This window comes from Vombatus ursinus, unplaced genomic scaffold (assembly GCF_900497805.2).
Source record: "Vombatus ursinus unplaced genomic scaffold, bare-nosed wombat genome assembly UNPS02014942.1, whole genome shotgun sequence".
Taxonomy (NCBI): domain Eukaryota; kingdom Metazoa; phylum Chordata; class Mammalia; order Diprotodontia; family Vombatidae; genus Vombatus; species Vombatus ursinus.
In genome coordinates, this window is record NW_020954720.1 from 12,412,925 (window position 1) to 12,434,961 (window position 22,037).

Sequence of the window (22,037 nt, forward strand, 5' to 3'; positions counted from 1 at the left end):
ATCTATCTATCTATCTATCTATCTATCTATCTATCTATCTATCTATCAGTCTGTCTGTCTGTCTGTCTATCTATCTTTCTATCTATCTATCTGTCTGTCTGTCTGATATAGGTACAGTGGATAGAGTTCTCAGGTAAATGTCAGGAAGATTAGGATTCAACCCGGTACAGTTGAAGGAGCACTGGGCTTATTAGAGAACCAGGGTTCCAATCTTAGTTCTGCTGATTTTAGTCTACATGTGATTTCTTTCAAATCATTTCAATACTCTTGTCTTTAATTTCCTTCTCTGGAAAATGAGAAAATTAGAGAATTAGATTAGATCAGAGGTTCTTAACCTGGGGTCTTTGAATATCTATATCTATATCTATGAGTGTATGTATATGTACATGTATTTGTATATACATGTAAACACATACATATGTATACACAATTACACACATATTTGAAAATGATTTATTTCCTTTGTAATCTTAAGTACTTTATTCTATGGATTTGCAAGCCATTATTCTAAAAGGAATTGCATAGGCTTCATCAAACTGCCATAGGGGTCCCTGATACAAAATAAATAAATAAATAAAAGGATATGGACCTTTGAACTAGATGATTACCAGGCATGAGGGACAGCCAGAGAAAATGTCTAGAGATGGAGTGTCTTGTTCATGGAACAACCAGGAAGCAGGTATCACTGAATCAGAGTATATGTTGGGGAGTAAGGTGTAAGAAGACTGGAAAGGTTAGAGGGAGCTAGGTTTTGAAGGGCTTTGAATGGTAAAAAGAGAATTTTGTATTTGATCCTAAGGGGGCAATAGGGAGAGTAGAGCAGTGACATGGTCAGACCTGCACTTTAGGAAAATCATTTTAAGGGTGGAATCCAGGATAGATGGGAGTTGGGAGAGACTTGAGGCAGGCAAAATCACTGACAGGCTATTACAATGATACAGGTGTGAGGCGAGGAAGTCCTTCACTAGAGTGGTTGGAGCATCAGAGGACAAAACTGGACATACTCAAGAGAAGTTGCAAAGGTGAAATTCACTCATCTTGGCAATAGATTGAATATGGGAGGTGGGAGATAGTGAGGAATCCAGTGTGATTCCTGGGTTAAGAATCTGAAAGACTGGGAGCATGATGTTGCCCTCCACTTTAATAAAGAAGGGAGGAGCGTTTTGGGGGAAAGATGTTCTATTTTGAACATATTGAGTTTAAAATGTCTACTGGTCAACCAGTTTGAGATTTCTGCAAGGCAGTTGGAAATCTGAGTTTGAAGATAAGCAGAGAATTTGGGGCTGGATAGGTAGGCTTGAGAATAATCAGCATAAAGATAATAATTAAATCCATGGGAGATAATGAATACCTCACCAAGTGAAATATTATACACGAAGTAGAGAAGAGGGCCCAGGACTGAACCCTTAGGGAGACCTACCATTAGAAGGCATGATCTGGAAGATGATCCAGCAAAGGAGGGAGAGGTGTGGTCAGATAGGTAGGAAGAAAACCAAGGCAGTGCGGTACCCTGAAAACCTAGAGAGAAGAGAATATCAAGGAGGAAAGAGTGATTAACAGTGCCAAAGGTTGAAGAGAGGTCAAGGAGAGTGAGCACAGAGAAAACACCAATGGGTTTGGCAACTAAGAGATCATTAGTAAATTAGGAATGGGAAGTCTGTGTGGAATGATACTTATTGAGTGCCTAATATGTATGGGCCATACATCACAGGCAGTGCAGAACTCAGATTGAATAAATATAGGGCCTAGTTGAAAAATGAAAGTGTAATTAAATTTTTCTTGTGCTAAATGATTACAATGAAGGTCATAATGAAATTTCAATTAATCTATGACTTCATGCAAATGGGTCTCCTGATATTGTATGATTCTTGTCTGCCTCTCTGGTTAGCCTCCATAGGGATTATGTCCTGGATACTTTCCCTGGTACTTTTAACATTTCATATTATAATCACCTCTCGATAGATAATTCCCAAATCTATATATGTAGCCTAAATCAGTGTGATGTAGTTAATGAACTGTGGGACTTAAGAGTTAGGAAGACCTGGGTCTAAATCCTTCCTCTGACACCTACTAGGTATGTGATCATGGCTAAATCACTTAACCTTCTCAAGCTTCAGTTTCCTCTCCTGTAAAATGTGGATAATACCTCTAGTATCAGCTAGGTAGCACAGTGGATAGAGTGCTGGGATTGGAGTTCAAACTCACTTATTACCTGTGTTACACTGGGCAAGTCACTTAATCCTGTTTGCCTCAATTTCCTCATCTGTAAAATAAACTGGAGAAGGAAATGGCAAGCTGTTCCAGTATCTTTTTTCAAAAAAAGCCCAAATGGAGTCAATGAAGAGTTGGACATGACTAAAAAAATGACTAAACAACAGTCTATCTTATGGAGTAGTTGTAGATTGCCTATAAGGTGAATTAGTTATTAAACATTTATTCAATTTTTATTATTTGTCAGATACCATGCTAAGGGCTGGAGATGCAAATAAAAAGAAACCAATCATTGCCCTCGAGGAGCCCATACTATAACAGGGCAATATAATATATAAAGAGGAGCTAGAAAACAGAGTCAGTATACACTGGCATGGTCTAGAAATAGCTGGGAAGTGATGTAGAGGATAGATTGCTAATATGAAAGATCACTTATTAGGTCCCAAGGGGAATGTGTTCCAAGTACTTTCCAAACTTAAAAGCACTGCATAAATGTGTCACTTTTAGTACTGTTGGTACTCTGCTCCAGTTCCATTCATCAACCACCTGTTAGGCATGTCCTAGATGTCACAGCAGTATCTTAAACCCAATATCCACAAAACAGAACTCACTTCCCCACTAAATCTGCTTCTCCTTCCAACTTGTTTTGTTTTGTTTTTTGTTTGTTTTTGTTTTGAGACCACCACCATGCTTCCAGATACCCTAGTTGACAATGCAACTCTTCATTCTTCCTTACCTCCCATATCCAAAAGTTTGGCAACAAATATGAGTCCTCCTTCCTCCACAACATCTCTCATATCCATCTCATTTTCTCCCCTTCCACATCTGCCATCCTCAGGATCTCTTGTTTTTTTTTCTGTTGTATTAGACTCCTAATTTGTCTCCCTGCTTTCACTTTGTTTAATCTACCCTTCTACAAAAACTTTCCTAGAATACAAGTCTGACTAGGTCACTTAAAAACTTTCAGTATCATCCTACTGACTCTAGGATAAAATATACATTCTTAAATTTGGCATTTAAACACCTTCATAATCTGCTTCTAGACTAACAGTAATGATTTGTTTTCTTTTCTTTTTCTTTTTTTTTTATTCTTCCCCTTTAGAGGCATCTAGGTGACTCAATAATAATAATAATTATAGCTAGCTTTTATAAAGAACCTGCTATGTGCCAGTCACTTGATCCTGACAACAACCCTGGAAGATAAGTACTATCCTTATCCCCCTTTTATAGTTGAAACTGAGAGACACAGAGGCAAGTGACTTGCCCAGGGTCATACAGTCAGTGTCTGAGGTTGAATTTCAATTTAGGTCCTCCTGACTCTAGGCCCAGTGTTCTATTCATCTCTCTATCTAGACAGTGTGCTGGGCCAGAAAGACATTTGCAAGCCCCTATTAAATCCTTTCTTCTTCCTTCCTTCCTTCCTCCCTTCCTTCCTTTCTTCCTTCCTTCATTCCTTCCTTTCCTCCTTCTTTCCTTCTTTCATTCTCATTATGAACTCTGTTCCAGCCAAACTGGCTTACTAACTATTCCCCAAACTTGGCTATTTCTTATACCTGGAAAAAAATCCCCAACCTCTGCCTCTCAGAATCCTTGACATCATTCAAAGTTCTATGTAGGTACTACCCACTTCAGGAAATCTTTCCTGATTCTCTCTAGTTGGTAATGTCCTTTCCCTCAAATTATCATTCGTTTACTTGTTTACGTATTTTATTCCCAAGTAGAATGTGAAATCCCTGAACTCAGGTGCTGTTTTTTTTTTTGTCTTTTTATTCCATGTACAATGTCATGCATATAGTAAGCATTTGTTTACTGAATTTAGGGAAATGCACAGATACCAGTGCAACACTCAGGTTGCCCATTGTTCTATTTCCTTCCAATAAGTGACCAGCTCACCTTAATGGTATATGAACTGTCATATAATATTAATGAGAACCAAATTTTGATATACATAAATTTACAAAAAATTTAATCACATGTAATTTAGTGATGATCAATGTCCTTTAACTCTATTTTCTTTTAAATTCATTTTATTAATATCCTTTATTTTTCTATCACATTTCTCATTGTACTACCCCTTCCTCCTGTCCCCCTCTCAGAGACCTATCTCTTATAATAAAGAATTAAAAAGAGAGAAATAAATTTATTGAAAATTTTAAAAGATGAAGTCTGATGTTACATGCAGCATACAATACGCATAGCGTCACATGTCTTTGAAGAAACAAAGGAGGAAAATCTGTATATGCATTCTTTGGGGCCAAGTTTGGGCATTGTAATTTTACAGCATTCAGTTTTACTTTGTCGTTACTCTTTCCATTTTCATTTTTGTAGTATTTTTTACAGTAACAAATTTGACTTGTTCTTTTTACTTCATTTTGTGTCTGTTCGCGTCGGTTTCATCAATTCTTACAGCATAATAATATCCCATTATATTCATGTAACACAAATTATTTAGCCATTCCATATATGATGGACATCTACTTTGTTTCCAGCATACTTTGATACTACAAAAAGTGCTGCTATAAATATTTTAGTATTTGTGGTGACTTTCCTTTCATCATTGACCTCTTTGGGGTAAACTATTAGCTATGGAATCTCTGAGCCAAAAGGAACGAGCATTTTAATCACTCTCTTTGCATAATTCCAAATTGCTTTACAGAATGGTTATACCATTTCATAACTCAAACAACAATGTGTTTTTAAGTCAGCATTTTGAACAGGTGGTGAAGCACTATGAAAAACCGTGACATTCTCCATTATCCCCTTTTTTCTACTTTGTCTCTGTTCATTAGACCTGTTTTACCCATTTGTCCCTGCCTTTACAAGTTCTATCAATTGTATATTAAAGAATAGGGTCACTTGTTTCTTTTCAAATTAAATTAAAAATGAGTTTATACTGTAGATGGACAGTCATTTTTATATAAAGTTAAATATCTCATTCACATTACACATATATTGCAATTCTGTCCATCCTAGAATAATTACGTTCTACTTTCAATATACCACAATTTACATTTTCTTGAAAAGTTCCCAAGGCCTGAAATATTCTCACTTTCCCGCTTTTGTCATTGAATTCCTACCAGTCCTTTAAAGCTCAACTCAAATGTCACCTCCATTTGGCTTTTCCTGATTTCTCTTCCAGGTTTTAACAATCTTCACCCCAATCCAAAAACATTTAATCCCCTAATGTACTATTGTACTTTCCATGTGTAATTTTACATTATAGTTAAGGGTGTTCCCATCATAAAATCCTATAAATTCCAAGTAATCAGGAATATGTCTTATCAGAATTATTTAGTTCAATTCCCCTTAGTATTCTCCATTTAATGTTCCCCTAAGTATTTGGTAGCTTGAATTTAATTCTTTGGGGGAGAAACTCAATATAGCTCCAGGTAAGGCTCAGATCATTTCATAGTCAACATTTGCATGAGATCCCCAATCCCAGAAACTTGGCCCCAGAACTTGCCTCTCATTTGCAGTCCCAAGATTCCTTTCAGACTCTGTAACAGAAGTGCAGATCTTTACCAATGAAATAAAACTCCTTTACGTAAGGGAACTCTGAATTTTCCATTTTACGGAGACCTCCAGAGCAGCTTGCCTGAAAGCTAGCACTGTTCCTCTCTCCTTTCCTATTTTTCTTTTAGCAACAAGGAAGTGTGTTACATGATCTGACACCACGATGTCAAAGCCTGGTACAGTACACTGGAGGACATAAGACCAAATGGGACATGTTTGATTCATGTGATGATACAAAGTATACAAATAAGTTGTATGTTCTATTTTCTTGACAAGTTGACATTATATTACCTAACTATAAGGTATATATGTGTGTATGCATACACACATTTTTTCTTGCTTCTATAGACCAAAGAGTCCTCTAGATATTTATGAAACCTTAAAGGGCTATAAAAATGTTGCCATCATTATGAATATTATATAAGATATCTTAGCATTCTTTCTCAATTTGATAAGCATCAATGGTTGGGCCATTTCCTGAAAGTCAGCTGTTTCATGCCACTTCTGTATAAATACAGACACCTAAAGGATTTTTAAAGTATGAAATCAACATTCAAATAGGATTCTCTTTATTTAAATAGACTTATTAGAAATTTAAAGCAGATGAAGATGGTTTCAATGAAATGAATAAATAATTAAGGCAAATCTGTATACTTGTCAGAAACTCCATATTAAGAATTAGGTGAAGGCAGACATTCTTCTGACAGAGCTGTCATTTTTTTATAGCTAAAGGTAATGTTAATTTTTTAAAAATCTTGATGCTCTTTTCAAGTTTACTTGATCAAACCACAGGCTAAAAAAAGCTGCCAGATAACTTACACAGGTAATAATAAGAACCTTTAATCACAGATAAAAACTAACTACACAATGCTATTTATTCCAAAAACAGTGAACTTAGTTGGAAAGGCAGGTTTTTGTGCTTCCAGCAGTTTTAATCATTGATCAAGTTGCAAAATACAATAACAGATTGCATTTTACAAACTGGTCACTAGCAATGCATCGTCAGCAGGCCTAGACAATAATCCCTGTGTTGTAGGACTGCAGCTGTTAATAACCTAGCTTGTTAGTTGAAAGCTGGCAAAGCCTCAAGTATTTAAGAGGATTATTGCTATAAACCATATTATTTTATTTTATTTTTCACATTCAGGTCCACGGTGATGAAGAGTTTCTGTAATAGAAACAGCTAAGTCAAACAAACAAACAAAATAGGTGCCCAGTTTTATTTTACTCACCAATTTTATAACAGGAAAAGAAAATAAGGATTCATCTTCTTAGGTTAGAATATGAATTTCTGATGAAAGCATCTTTAATTACAAAATGTCTCCAAGGAAAATAAAATGTCATTTTAAAGAAATACAACAAATGGATTTATTTATATCAAGGTCTGATCAAGCAGAACCTTTTTGTACCATATGAGTGATTTCAAGGTTTTTCTACAAGAAAGAAAATCATGCTGAATTTCCAATACAATAAAAGCTCCAAACTTTTGACCTTAGAGGAAATTTATTAATGTCACCGGGGAGTCTAAAATGAGCTCTACTAAAGTGAATAACTAATATAATTTGACCCTGGTTGTAAGATCCAAGACGTTTAGTGGTATTAATAAAAAGAGCATTGGATTTGGACTCCGAAGACTTGGGGGGGAGGTGTCAAAGGACCTGGGTTCAAATTCCAGTTTTACTAAGGTGTAACCTCACACAAGTAGCTTCTTTAGATCTTAGTTTGCTCATCTGTAAAATGATGGCTTTTGGGTAAGATGATACTGTGATTTTCTTCTGTGTCTGAATTTTGGTCTTAGAATCTAAGAGCAATTCTCTTGTACGTAGACATAGAGAAAAACTATCCCAAGAAATGACTGCTATATCAAAAACTCTGAATATATTATTCTGAAGGCTTCAAAAATTCATTTAGCTGTCTCCAGAATGTATAAGGAAAGTACTGTCCCAGTTAAGTAAACTTTCTAGTTAACTCTGGATTGCTAGATATTCCATACGTAGACTTACCCCTCCCCTCCTCAAGGGATACATAATCAGTGTAAGTCAAAGACAAGACTTGAACCCCGATCTTTTTGATGCTATGGTCAGCTCTCTGGATTATTACTTTTCAAATAATTAGAACAAGATAAAGTATACTAAAGCTATGCTGAGGCATCATGGGGCAGTCCAAAGATCTTGAATCAGGAGATACCTGGACATGAATCCCGGCTTTATAAAGACCTGTGTGTAGGTGTTGTTTTTGTTGCTGCTACTGCTGCTGCTGCTGCTGCTGCTGTTGTACTTTATACACTGAGGGGGCATGAAATAATTAAGATCTGCCCCGTTGAGGTTTTACTCACACTGATGAGATCACAAACACATAAACTTTTTGAAGAATTCTGGATCATGACACAGTAATACAATTTAGAGGTAGAAGGGGCTTTGGGATCATCTCATCTAATTGTCTCCTTTTTCAGATGATGAAACTGAGACCAAGACAGGTGAAGTGACTTCCATCCTAGAGCTAGTAAGTAGAAGAGCCAGTTGTTTGAATCCACGTCTTCTCCTAAATCTAATACACTTTGCATTATAATATACTGCCTCTCTTGATATAATTGCAAAAGGGTAGTCAATGGGCTACATTTGTCTTTTATTTTTTGAGGATTTCAGTTTAATTTTCATACACATTTCCAAATACCCAATGAATGTCGCCACAGACTTTCTTAATAGCACTCAAACACATATGTTCAAAAGAACTTGTCTTTCTCCCAAAATGACTATTTATTCTGACTTCCTTATTGATGGCAGTGGCACCCCCATTTGCTCATGGCCAAAACATTGGGGTGATGCCTTACATTTCCCCCTTCTTCACTTCTCACAACCAATGAGTTAACAAGTTTTATCAAACGTATTTCTATGGTATCTCTCAAATGCACACTGCTATTTCTGTGTCAAAATCCTAGAATGGCTGTTCATTAATATAAAGATAGATGACTGAAACAGTTTTCACCACTAGTATACTGATAAATGCTTAATAATCAGCTCTGGGGGGGGCAATGTGTGCATGACACATTATTAAATTTAGTATGCATTATTAAATTTTTCTCTATCACTTCCTTAAGTCGAGATTTAAAAAAAAAAAGGAAAATCAAGCCTTTGTAGCCCTTTGCAAATTTTTGATGTGTAAATACTTACACTGGAAATTAAACAATTGGCTCTTTAGGGCTGATTTGAGCTGCCTCCAGCACCCCCTGATTCTCCACTATCACTACCCCCCTTCCATTCCATCATCATTGAATTAATCATCTTTAGACACAGATCTGATATTACACCTCTGCTCAAAGCTTTTTAGGGCCTCCTTGTTGCTTATTGAACAAGGCTTCATACTTAGCATCACACTGAAGGCCTTCCAACCTGGTACCTTCCTTCCTTTTTAGGCTTATTTCATAATTGGTACACTAGGCCTGAGAAGGTACTTGTTATCCTTCCATCACCACGATTACTTTCTCACCCTTGTGCCATTGTTCCTATTATTCTCATGTCCTTTCCTGTCCTCACAGCTGCTTTTTGAAATTCTATCTATCCTTCAAGGTCTGGTTTAAATACTACCTCTTACAGGAGGCAGCTAGGTGGTGCAAGGTGATCAATGATTGTGATTAACCCTGTGATCAGGAGGACCTGAACTCAAATCTGTCCTCAGATACTTATTAGCTGTGTGACCTTAGGCAAGTCACTTAATCTTGATTATACCCCCCCCAAAATGATAAATGCTTCCTATTATAATGGGGGAAAAGTAGATTAAGACTCTGAGGACCTATTCTTGAATCCAAGCTCTGTTGCTAGTTATCTTTATAACCTTAGGTAAGTCACTTAACTTTAGCAGGCCTCATTTTGTTTTGTTTTTTTGCTTTCATTATAGTCAACTCCAAGATCCATTTTACACATCCTACGTTGAAACATTTGTTTGTAATGTTATTTTTGTGTTAGCTCAGAAAAAATTGGAAAAGAAGGCATTTTTAGTCTCTGCTTCTGAGAAGATGTGGCCTTTAAAGCAAGTCTGAAAGTATTATGGATTTAAAGCTAGAAGGGAAGGCCTTTACAGATCACCAAGTAAAACTGTTGCTTAAAGCCATAGTCCTCAAATTTTTTCAGTCCAATGACTATCTCAACAAAGTAAATCTGCTTAGCTAAGCTTTCTTTCATTGCTTCAGAAAATAATCAACAACAAAAACTTTACTTGATTGAATGGGAAGAAAGACTCTGTCTTTTAATTCAGATGTAGAAAAATGGTTCTATCTCCATGAATGTTATTTTATTATGTTACCTATATTCAAATCTTCATAAAAGGGAAGCAGCTTGATCCCTTTAAAAAAGTGATGTGGACAAAAGAATCTCATGCTGTATGCATGGGGTCTGCGGTGGTAAGTATAGAAGAATGAGGTTAGGATGAGTGAGTTGGAAGCATGCAGCAACAGCTGTGTGCTATTGCAACTGAGGCATAATCAAAGGATTCTGATTAGTGGAAAAATCATCATGGGGAAAGAATACTATACATGGCTGTGTTTAGTTTTCACTCATTTCAGATGGAAGAAGCCAACAAAGGCAGAGTGGAGGGAACTCTGCTCTGGAACTAGAACAATTTAAGACCTAGTGATAAAGTTCTAATGAGAATTATAAGGGGAATACTTAATTATAGGCTTAGTTCCTTAGCAGAAATAAAGTTTCCCAATTATTGGAAGCACTGCAGACCAACCTGGTCAGAACATTGGTGGAAAGGAAGGAGGAATTTTTGAAAAAAAATAGTAAACTGACCAAAGAAAATTTGAAATACTATAGTTAGTCAAATAGGATAATAATTTAGTCATGTATGTAAAAAGGTTGATTAGGGAGAGGGCTTGATAATTTTGATGAGTTCCTCTAACCAACTGGATAACATTATGGAGCATTTGGTTTGGAGGCATCTAAAGGGCTTATCCCCATGGAATAGATTGCCACCATCATCTTGCTTATACGTTGAGATGGTGAGCTAGCTGAGACTCAGAGGGTTGGACCCTTAGTGAAGGATCTAGCCTTTCAGTGGTATATAAAAGCAAGCTGTGAAACCAGCTTACTCCCTTTTTCTTGTCTGGTGCTTCAGGATTCACTCTTTTCCTAGAACCTATTGCTGAAGTGTAAGGAAGAGTGAAAATGTCTGCTTCTTCTCCCCTTCTCTTCTTTCCTTACCCTTTTCCACATAGTTGGGAAAATCTAAACTCCAAAACCATAAAAAACATTAGGAGATATTCCTGTGAAAAGTAGACGTGAAGATTAAGAAACAATTACCCTTTTTAATATGGATAACATGTAGGTTTTCTGAAATAAAGATAAAAGAGTTCCTAGATCCCATACCACCTTTCAACTCTCTAACTGCATAACAGATATAGGTTACTTTATTATAACCTAAAAAAAATGCATGATATACAAAATAAAAACATTTATTAGAGACCACAGGCAGACATGCAAATGGAAAGCACTCAGATAACTAATCATCTGCCCCTGAGGGAGAACTTAAATTGGGCTTGCTATAGTGGCAATTTTTTGACATTCCAATGAATCCTCTTCCCATAGTCTCACTAAGATTCACAGTGTCACCCTATGGTTTGGATTTCCCCAGAATAGTGAAAATACTTGAACAATCTCCTTCCCACCCAACATATACAATCTGGGCAACATACTGGCTTTACTCTTCAAGAAATCCTCTTCTCATTACAAAAAGGCCATGTGAACCTGCAAAACAAAAGAAACAACAAAATAAACCTCCATATGAAAACAGCGAGATTAGTTGACTGGTTGGTTATTGTCCTTCATTCTTGAAGAGGACCAAAATGACATCACTTTGCTAGAGTCAAGTTTCAGTGTGTCTGACTGTGGCTGATCAGATCAATACGAGCTCGGAATGTTCTACCATATGTAGGGCACAAATAGTCTGTGTGAACATTTGGGGTGGATTCTCTAAATTTATGCATCTTGAATTTCTTTTAAGCTATTTCAATTCTGCTTGGCTTCTAGAGCAGCACCTTTTCTGATGAGGGGATGCCATGCTGAACAGTCCTATACCAGTGTCTCCCATGTCACACAATCAATTCCAAAGTTCTTGAAAGACCTTGAGAGTGTCCTTGTATCGCTTCTTCTGACCACCATGTGAACTCTGGCCCTGTGTGAGATCCCAATAAAGTAGTATTTTTGGCTATTGGTTACAGCAGATAGAGAAGCATTGCATGTTGTGGATATGTTCACTTACCTTGGTAGTATACTTTCTAGGAATGTACACATTGATAATGAGGTTGACACACACACTGCCAGAGTTTGCTCAGTGTTTGGGAGGCTCCAAAGGAAAGTATGAGGGAGAAGAGGTATTAGACTCACTACCAAACTGAAGGTCTACAGACCTCATTGTTGTATGCCTGTGAAACCTGGAGAGTGTACCAGTGTCAGGCCAAGAGACTGAATCACATCCATTTGAATTGTCTTAGGAAGATTCTGAAGCTCACCTGGCAGGATAAGAGACCAGACACTAAGCTCCTTTCTTGAACTAAACTGCCAAGCATTCAAACTCTGCTTGAGAGAGCGCAACTCGAATGGGCTGGCCATATTGTTTGAATGTTTGAGTAGTTAGTAAAGCTATCTCAGCAGGCCATAGGCTAAAGTTTTTTTTTGTTTTGTTTTGTTTTGTTTTAGTTTCCCTGATAAAAGTTATGTTTTATGTCTACTAGGGGAAATGCCAGTTTGAAGTTAGATTCCACAAATGAAGAGATAAGACCATACTTCCACCTCACCCCTCCACATTAGGTTTCCTTAGTAGACTAGAGATTAGAGGAGAGATGACTTCAGTCTCAAAATTCATGGATGAGGGTATGAAGAGAGCTTCTCCTGCTAACCCCCAAATCAGCATCTTTGATCTTGTGTGTGTTAGAAAGCTGTAACTATCTATTGTGCTAGGCTCAGCATTAAAAACAAAAACATTCTTGCCAACCAAAATTCATTTGAGTTAATAAAAAAAACTTGTTAGAAAAAAATGGCATATAAATGTATGCAAATTCAGAAATGACATGATAAGAAACTAGTGCTGATGGAAGAATTTCTTTTGTATGGATTAAGATGGTGTCTTGTCTCACTGTATGTGTGTATATATATGTGTGTGAGAGAGAGTGTGTGTGTGTATACACACATATACATATATAAGTATACTTATATGTATAAGCATATATGTACACACATGCATATATACATACTTTTGTATGTGTGTATACATGTATATATATATAAAAGATATTATATATAACGTGCATATATATTTACTTGTGTATTGTTATATTTTCTGTTCAGAGATAATGATAAAAATACCAAAGTGCATTTTCCTTTTGGCTGGTAATCATTCATTTGAAAATGTGAATCACATAGTCTCAGACTTGGAAGCAGACTCAGAGCCCATTGAATCCAAAACTGATGTGAACGGGAATATCCCCTATAATATGACTAATAAGTGCTTATTTGCTAAATCCTTGACTACCTATAGTGAGCTTAAATCCATGACCTCCTTAACCAGTCCAATTTACTTTTAGATACTTCTGATTGTTAGTAAATATTTCTGCTTTTCTGTAGCTTCCATCCACTGATCTTAGTTCTTACTCATGGGGCCAAGGAGAACAAATCTGATCTCTCTTCCACGGGATACCATTTCACATACCTAACAATAGGTATCATGTCCTCTCTGATATATTTAGGATAACAAACGAAGTGGATGACTGGGGGGAAATCTTTGTTTCAAATATCTCTGATAAGGATTTGAAATCCAAGAAATATTGACACAGAATAGAAATATGTAAGACCAACAGTAATTCCCAATAGGTAGTGGTCATGAGACATAGACAAACATTTCTCAAAAGAAGAATAGTCAACTATTCACCACTATATGTAACAATGCTCCTAATCATTAAGAAGATAAATGCAAATCAAAACAACCTGAGCTTTCATATTACACCCAGCAAAATATGTCAAAGATGATGAATTATGGGACTCAGCAATGTTGGAAGGGTTCTGGGAAGACAGAAACATTAATGCATCATTGGTGCAGATATAAATTGGTATAACCATTCTGAAAAATAATTTGGAATTAATAAATAGAATGACTAGAATGTCTTTAAACCTGAGATTCCACTACTAAATATATCCCCCAAGGAGATGGTCAAAATAAAAGTTTCCATATATAATAAAATATTTATAGCAACACTTTTTATGGTAGCAAAGATTTTTTTTTTTAAATGTAAATGTTCATTGATTGGGGAATGGTTAAATGAAATATAATTCATTAATGTAATGGCATTTTAGTATGAAACAATGAACATGAAGTCAGAATCATGGAACAATTGATATGAACTGATGCAGAGTGAATTAAGCAGAGTCAAGGAAATAAGGCACAATGATTTATATGGTTATATGTAATATAACAATATAAACAATATAAATAGAACAACAGTCAAAAACATTTGCAAATAAATGTCACAAAATTGTAAAGAATAAAGTTGACTTCAAAGAACAAGACACCAACTCCACCCACTCCTTTATAGAAATAAATATCCATGGGTATGGAATATTGCATATAATGTAAGGTTTTTTAATGTATTGATAGGTTTTGCTTGTTGTTTTCATTAAAAAATAATCCTTTTAATAAAGTATGACTTTCTTGGAAGGTAGAGGTATACAAGGGGAAATATAGGTATTTCAAAGGCAAATATATCAATAAACATCTTTTACAAAAAAAGAAGCAAATTTATTGTATGTGATAGTGTAAAGGACAGATCAAATTGGACAGAGACTGGAGACAAAGGATATATCTATAGCAAATTTTAATGTTCCAGAAAATATGTAATAAGGATTCAAAGGCACTTCTAACAATATTTTACCAATACAAATTTGAGGTATGAAGAGTTAAATCCCTTTCTTAAACATCTTGTCTCTAAGGTTTAAGTCTAGCATTTTTCCATTTTATTTTTTCCCATGCCCAAATAAATCACTTTATGCTTTGTCTGGCAGTCTCCTAAGAAACTGTCATCTGAGTTTCACTTTATGCCAACAGAATTTACACTATCATTTCATTCCCAACTATTTAATTTTTATTCTTCCACATGAACTGTTTGGCTAGGTAGCCACATATGCTTAACTTCCTGGAGTAAATACATTTAAGCAAAATTACCCATCTCTTCTTTTACCACTTTTTTTTTATTCTGTAAACAAATGCAGGTATTGTTCACTGATGCATGAGAGTGTGCTTCTGATAGCATGGACAAATTTGTAAAGTTATCTGCTTTTTGTCTACACATTTTCTTGACTTTGTCCAGAGTCTGCTGATTAAGGAATACATATTTTCTGCTTTTAGTTTGGAACTGTGATTTCATTGGTATTGAGAAGAAAACTCACATGAAACTTCCTCCACTGATGCAAATCCACCACTCTTTGGTGACTAGAGTCTTAGACAGTCCCTTCAGGAGTCACAGAAAAAGTTATCTTTTCCAGTTGTCTTGACCTTTGTCTTGCCACTGGACTCCAATGGCTCTGTAGGTAGGCTGATGACTTTGTGCAACTCTGCCTCACTTAAATCCAAGTCACACCCAAGTCAAGACATTAGGCTTCTGATGTCATTGGTCCTCTTTGAGAAGCAGAACTCATATTTCCCTGATTCTAAAGCCAGCTCTTAATCCACTTTGCAACTATTGCTTTCTGTCACTTTTTCTGTCTCTCCATCTCTCTCTGTCTTCGTCTCTCTGCCACTGCCTCTCTGTCTTTGTCTCCCTCCTTCCCTTTCTCCTTCTCTCTCTCTGTGTCTCTCTGTCTCTCTCTCTCTCTCACCCTCCCTCCCTCCCTCTCTCTTACTTTCTTGCATGCTCTCCTTTTTTGTTTTTAATTTTCTCATGGTATTCTAAATATACCAATCTTAATGATGTTCAACTACTTTACAGACATGCCTTTTTGGATTGAAAACCTGTCTAATGCCATCTGGAAATTAGAGCTATCCTGTTGTAGTCAGTGACTTAGAGTGTGAATTGGCTTTTCCAACCATCCTATTTCAAAGGTGATTAAGAAAATGATATTATTTACCACTTCGTGTCAATGTGAAGCCACTTAGAAACATTTTGTTAGGTTGTAATAGGTCAAAATAATGCCCTCTTCAAATTCCAGCTGTAACTATGTTTTATATCATTGTATCATGAGATAATAGAATTAGAGCTATAAGAAACCTTAAAGTTCATCTAGACCAACTCCTTCATTTTGTAGATAAGGAAACCAATATCCAGGTAAGCAAATGATCCATCAAACAGGTTGTAAGCATCACATAGAATCTGAACTCAGCTCTTCTGAGTGCAAAATTGGTGTTCTTCTAAACCAGCTCTTAAACTATGAGTTGTGACCCCGTATGGTGTTGCAACCCATGGGTTAAGAAGTGCTAAAGGGGTTGCGAGTGGAAGTAGTTTAAACCATGTTCTAAACCAGTAGTTCTAAACCATGATACAAATTCCCACTGATTCCCAATTCTTCAACTTTGATCTATGTAATGATTCCGAAACCAACACCAAGTTATTACACACAAAATAACCTCAAGCAGAACATTTCAAATATCTACATACATATTTGTTTCCTAATCCAAATTCTATTTTAAAAGTAAATCCAAGAGTAGCACCTTCTTTGTGAGACCTCTATACATATTTGTAGAAGTAATCATGATTCATTATTTAGATAGGAACATGCATTCACTTTTAAAATTAAAATTTAGTTCCTGCACAGACTCCAAATGCAGAGAACTTTGGACAATCACACAGCTTTCTTATTTATTTTAAAATTGTTTCATATGATGATTGAATAGCCCTATATGGTTATAAAAGTAACAGATAAACATCATCCCTGATCACCAGTTCTCATGTCTGCTTTTTGAACCTATTATTCCTAAGGAAAAACAATACTTACATAGTATTTTTTTATCAATCTCCATTAATAGCACTGTCACAGAAAGATTCTTAAAGGTTTCTTTTTTCTTTCATCTACCAAAATCAAATCTATCACAATATATGGATAAATATTCTATAAATGGACATTGCAAATATATCAGAGTTCTTTTTCTCTAGAATCTAATTTCAGAAGTTATTGATAACTCCATTTAAAATAATATTAAATGCGATTTGAATCAGAAGAGATGGGGGTGGGTACTGGTAGATGTAGTAGATTTATAATGTGACCTTTCACATCTCAGTTTGAGGTCAAATTTGATTCAATCAGCAACTGAATAAGATAGATAGTTACAGCTAGATTTCATCTAAAATTGTAATTCTCCCACTCTTCTAAAATGGACAAATGTTGGAGTTATAGATGCTTTCCTTCTTTTTCAGACAAGCAATCACGTAAAAAAGATTTAACTGTATCCCAATAAAAATGTTTCTTTGTAAGTCAACCCATGAAAAAAAAATCCTATAAGCTATATGTCATGACAGATTAATATGAAGTAGTTAAGAGTCAGATTACCTTGAGCCTGCAAGCCCGAAAAATAATTAAGCAATATATAGAAACATTCTGTTGAGGAATTCAAAAGCTATGGTTTGGTATATGGATTAGTAATGACATCTTTACTACCAGCTTAAGTACAGGGAGCCTAAATTCTCAGCCATCTGCTATTTTGGATCTGTTTTCCAAGAATTGCTGAAGTGATAGCTAACAGATTTTGAAAATATATTCAGCTAACAATGACCCAGTGGGTGACAGCATTCATATGTCCCACTATGAAGTGTGTGTTTCTTTAAAATTCTGTATACTGCATTTTGTTCAAATTTGCAAATGCAAAAAAATGGTCAAAATAATGTTTCTTCTATTACATCTTTCTGTATTTGAAATATATCATTCTTCCAATGTAAATTCACAACTAACATTATTAAACTCTGTTCATACACACATATACACACAATTTTACTTTAAAGACAAATTACTGACCCACAACTTTCTCAAGAACAGAGAACAACCCATTATAGTTCTCACTGACAGAGTAAATGCTACTAGAGTTCTCTCCAATAAACAAATAAATAAATAACATTTTAAGAAGACTCTGGTAGAAGGGGATGTTTGGCTAAATTTCACACTTAACATCAGAAAGCAAATCTATGCTACATCTAGAACTGAAGTTTGTTAGAGCCCAATGAAACAAAAATGTCATAGAAAATACACCAATTTCTTAAAAACATTACTATATCATTTTACTCTTTTGATTTAAAATCAAGCAGCAGATTTAAGCTAAAAGCAAGTATCTCAGCTGTACTTGGTTATCTTCCCAGAGGTCTGACTGCTTAATCTCAGTATCCTTTGCTTGATCATTCTCCTGGTGCCCACTGTATTGAAAGGAACTTTTGTGGGTCCTCCACTTATTTTATATTCCTTTCCTCACACAGCTGAAGAGCTCCCATGGGCTCAAATATAATTTGTGTCTATTTAACTTTCACATTTAGATAGATAGATAGCTTTAATCGTGTTCCTAAATTCTAGGGTTGTATTGGCAAATGAGCTGCCTGTTAGATGCTTTCACACAGATATCCCACAGGCATTTCAACCTGCCTAAAATGGATCTCGTGTTTTTCCGTTTGAGCCTACACTTCCTCCAAATTTCCCTATTTTTGTTAATGGTACCACCATTAACCTTTTAATCCCCTGGTTCCTCAACGTTAGCAACATTCTTGACTCTTTCATTTCTTTCATCTCTATATTCAAGAAATTGTCAGGTCCTCTTGATTCTGTCTCCACATTACATCTTTCTATTCACTTCTGGAACTTCTACCTCAGTTCTGTCCCTCATTACCTCTTACCTATACTATTAAAATAGTCCCCTACTTGGTCTTCTTAATAGTAGTTTTGTCTCTTTTTAATCCATATTCTTATGCTATATATTATATTCTTTATATTCTTACTCATATTCTAATCCATCCATTCCATCCATCCATATTCTTAAAAAACACATCTGACCATCTTACTCCCCTATTAATTAAACTTTGATGGACTAATAATAATAATAGCATCCATATAGTGCTTTAAGGTGTGCAAAGCACTTTGGATATATTATTTCTTTTGATTCTTACAACATCCTTGTGAGGTAGAATGCTATTATTATCCCCATTTAGTGAATGGAGAAACTGAGCCTGACAGGTTAATTGTCTTACCCAGGGTCACACAGCTAAGTGTCTAAGGCATCATTCAAACTCATGTCTTCCTGACTCTATCCACTGCACCACCTATTGCTACTGGGATAAAATAAAAAGTTCTCTGTATTTAAAGTTCTTCACAATCTGAATCTCTTTTCTGGTTTTAATTTAACTGGGTGACATTTCATTACAAAACCCCTCTTAGCTGGCAAAACTGAGATGTAACAGTAAAATAATTTTTAACTTATCTGACATTCCAGTTAAAAAATATTCTTGATTCAACATTAACACAGTGATTGATTAAAAAAACAAAATCTAACCATTGATAGTGACTAAAGAAACCAATGATTGTTTTGTGGAGAACAAATTCTGACTCTTTATTCTTCTAAATTCTCTGACTTAGCTACTATTTTGTATGTAAATCTAAAGAAAATATATGTCTGTTAGAATTTTATATGCCAAATTGACATCCACTTTCAAGTTCATTATACTGTAAAGATTTTGGAAAAGATAAAAAATAACATGTTTATTTCTATCAAATAACTTACATTTAAAATGCAACATTTTAACACTTAATTAAATTTTTTCTGTTTAGAAGAAAAAGAAAATAAAATAACTAAATCCAATGTAGGAAATATAATTCATTAGAAATATTTTGTGTTTCATATTCACTTTTGTTTATGGTTCCTGAAATCCTGCAAGAGTGAAGAAGTGAAAATCGTAATGCCTTTTCAAATAAAAATAACTGGATTTAATTACTTACTTGGCCATTTATAACCTTATATATGTGACCTTCAGCAAAATACTGAACCTGTTTTAGTCCTCAGTTTCCTCATCTATTAAATGAAAAGGTTAGGCTAGGTGATCTTCAAAGTACCTTGAAGCTCTAATTTAGGATTATTATTGCTCAGATTTTTTTCTTTTTTTTTTCTCTTTTAAGTGAAGTCTATTGTGGCACAGGTTCTGGAGTTGCTTTCCTAACCCCCCACTAACATAGAGAGGAAGGAGGGAAGGAAGGAAGGAAATTTCTTAAAGCATCTCCTATCTGCCAGAAATTGAAATTGAGAAATACTTAACAAAACAAATAAAAATACAGTACAGCATATATCATTTTAATTTGTGGTTTTCTAAGGTCAACTGAGATTACTTTTTGTTATAGGTCACCCGGATCTATTGATATATCTCATACACACACACACACATATTATGATATATATGTGTATGTATGTGTGTATATATATCTATATGTAGCTGATAGCTACAGTCATGCTTAATTATATTTTAGAACTTTTCACCAACATAGTATAGAAAGAACATTTGGCTCAAAACATCCCATATAAAAAACAAACAAAGAAAAAACAACACAAAAAATTCTGCCATACATTTTCTCATAGAGAGTTCAGGGGAAAACAGGCTCAAATTTAGATTATATGTGGTAAAGGGTTAGCTCATTATCTCTAGTTACTAGAAATGCTATTCTCCCATTTGTGGGGTCTAGCTACAGTCACTCTTAGGCATGGTATAGCTTTCCTACTGGAATCCTTATAGAGTCTTGTAATTACCTTTGATTATTATAGCTCTGACACCAGCCACTGTTGTTTAGCAAGCACTGATGGAAAAAAGTGCAAATGTATTAACCTAACAACATTCATAATAACCTCTGGTTCAGAATTGTGGGGAAGAGGCAAAGGCATACTTACCACCACCTCCATTTTGCAGAAATTTAATCCCACTAGCACTGCCCTCTCCTTGCTAACCACTAGAACACCTGTATTCCAAACTAGCTTGCTGTTTTTTAGAATACCCATAGGAAATGATTGATTGTCTAAAGTAGATGTTTAACATACTTCAGTATGTGGAATATGCTTAGAAATACTTTGTATTTCATCCAATGACTTTAATTGACTGTTTCCAGTTGGTCTAATTCCACAGATATATTCTTACCTAGTTACTGTAGTTACTTTAAGTGGAGGTGGGGTTGCTTATTAATCAATTGATTCAAAGGAGATGTCTTATCCTTGTTCATATTCACACGCTTCTGAATCATTCTAGAAGTCTGGATGATTCCTACCTTTATAGTATAGTTTAATTATTTTCTTAAGCACCATAAAAAGATTTTCATAAAAATTACAATTTTGTATCTATCCCACCAACCTCAGAAAACTTTATTGCTTCTTTTAAAGGGATACAGGCATTAGATACCACATAGCTCCTTGCAGAACAATTAGATTTGTGCTCAGCAAAATACCATAAGATGTTCAAATGTTCTTATTTAGCAGCATTTACCAGTAGAAATTTTATACTGAATGAGTTTTTGAGGTGACTGTTTGTAGGAATAGCTGTCCAGTCTTCTGATATGCTGAATTGGCATTGCTGGAAGGAGTGCTTCTATAAATTAGTGTCTGCAAATGTCGTTTTGAAAAAGCTAGCACTCATCAGCAGTATGGTGTTTATGATCTCCACTAGAAAGAAAATTGAATTTTAAACATTTTTCCAATAAGGGAACAGAGGGGGAAAAAGACAAAAGAAAGGAGAAAAAATATGGGATATTGGTCAGACTGTATATGGGAAAAAATTTGGGAGTTACAAAAAAGAATTAGAGTACAAAAGGAAGAAAAATGAAGAAATTGAAGGCATGTCAAGGCCTTGCAAAGAACTTAAGGAATTGGAATCAGTGCCATCAGCACTCCTCCAAATCAATCTAAATCACAGAGGATCAATTCATTCAAATAGCTTTTCCTTTTTTATGACTTTCCAGTCAAAGTGTTTCATGCTTCACTATTACTATTGAGGTGAAATAGGAAAAATTCATTTTTTTTCTCCTGACTTTTGGAAGCAACATAAACCATTTCACAGAATTGGTGAGGGAGACTTCTGATAGAGAAGTAGTAGGTTTATTCTGAGGTCTGTTTTTAATTGAAATACATGGTCTGTGATTTTAAAAGTTCAGATGACTGACTGAGGACCCTATTATACAATTATATGTATGTCCTTTTCTATATCCAAGTATTAACTTAAAGAGCAGAATAAATGCTAATACCTTAAAGAGAAGGGAAAAATTAATAGGAACAAGGGCATTAGGAAAAATTGAAATTGGTTGACTAGCTACACGAATTGATGCAGGATCTTA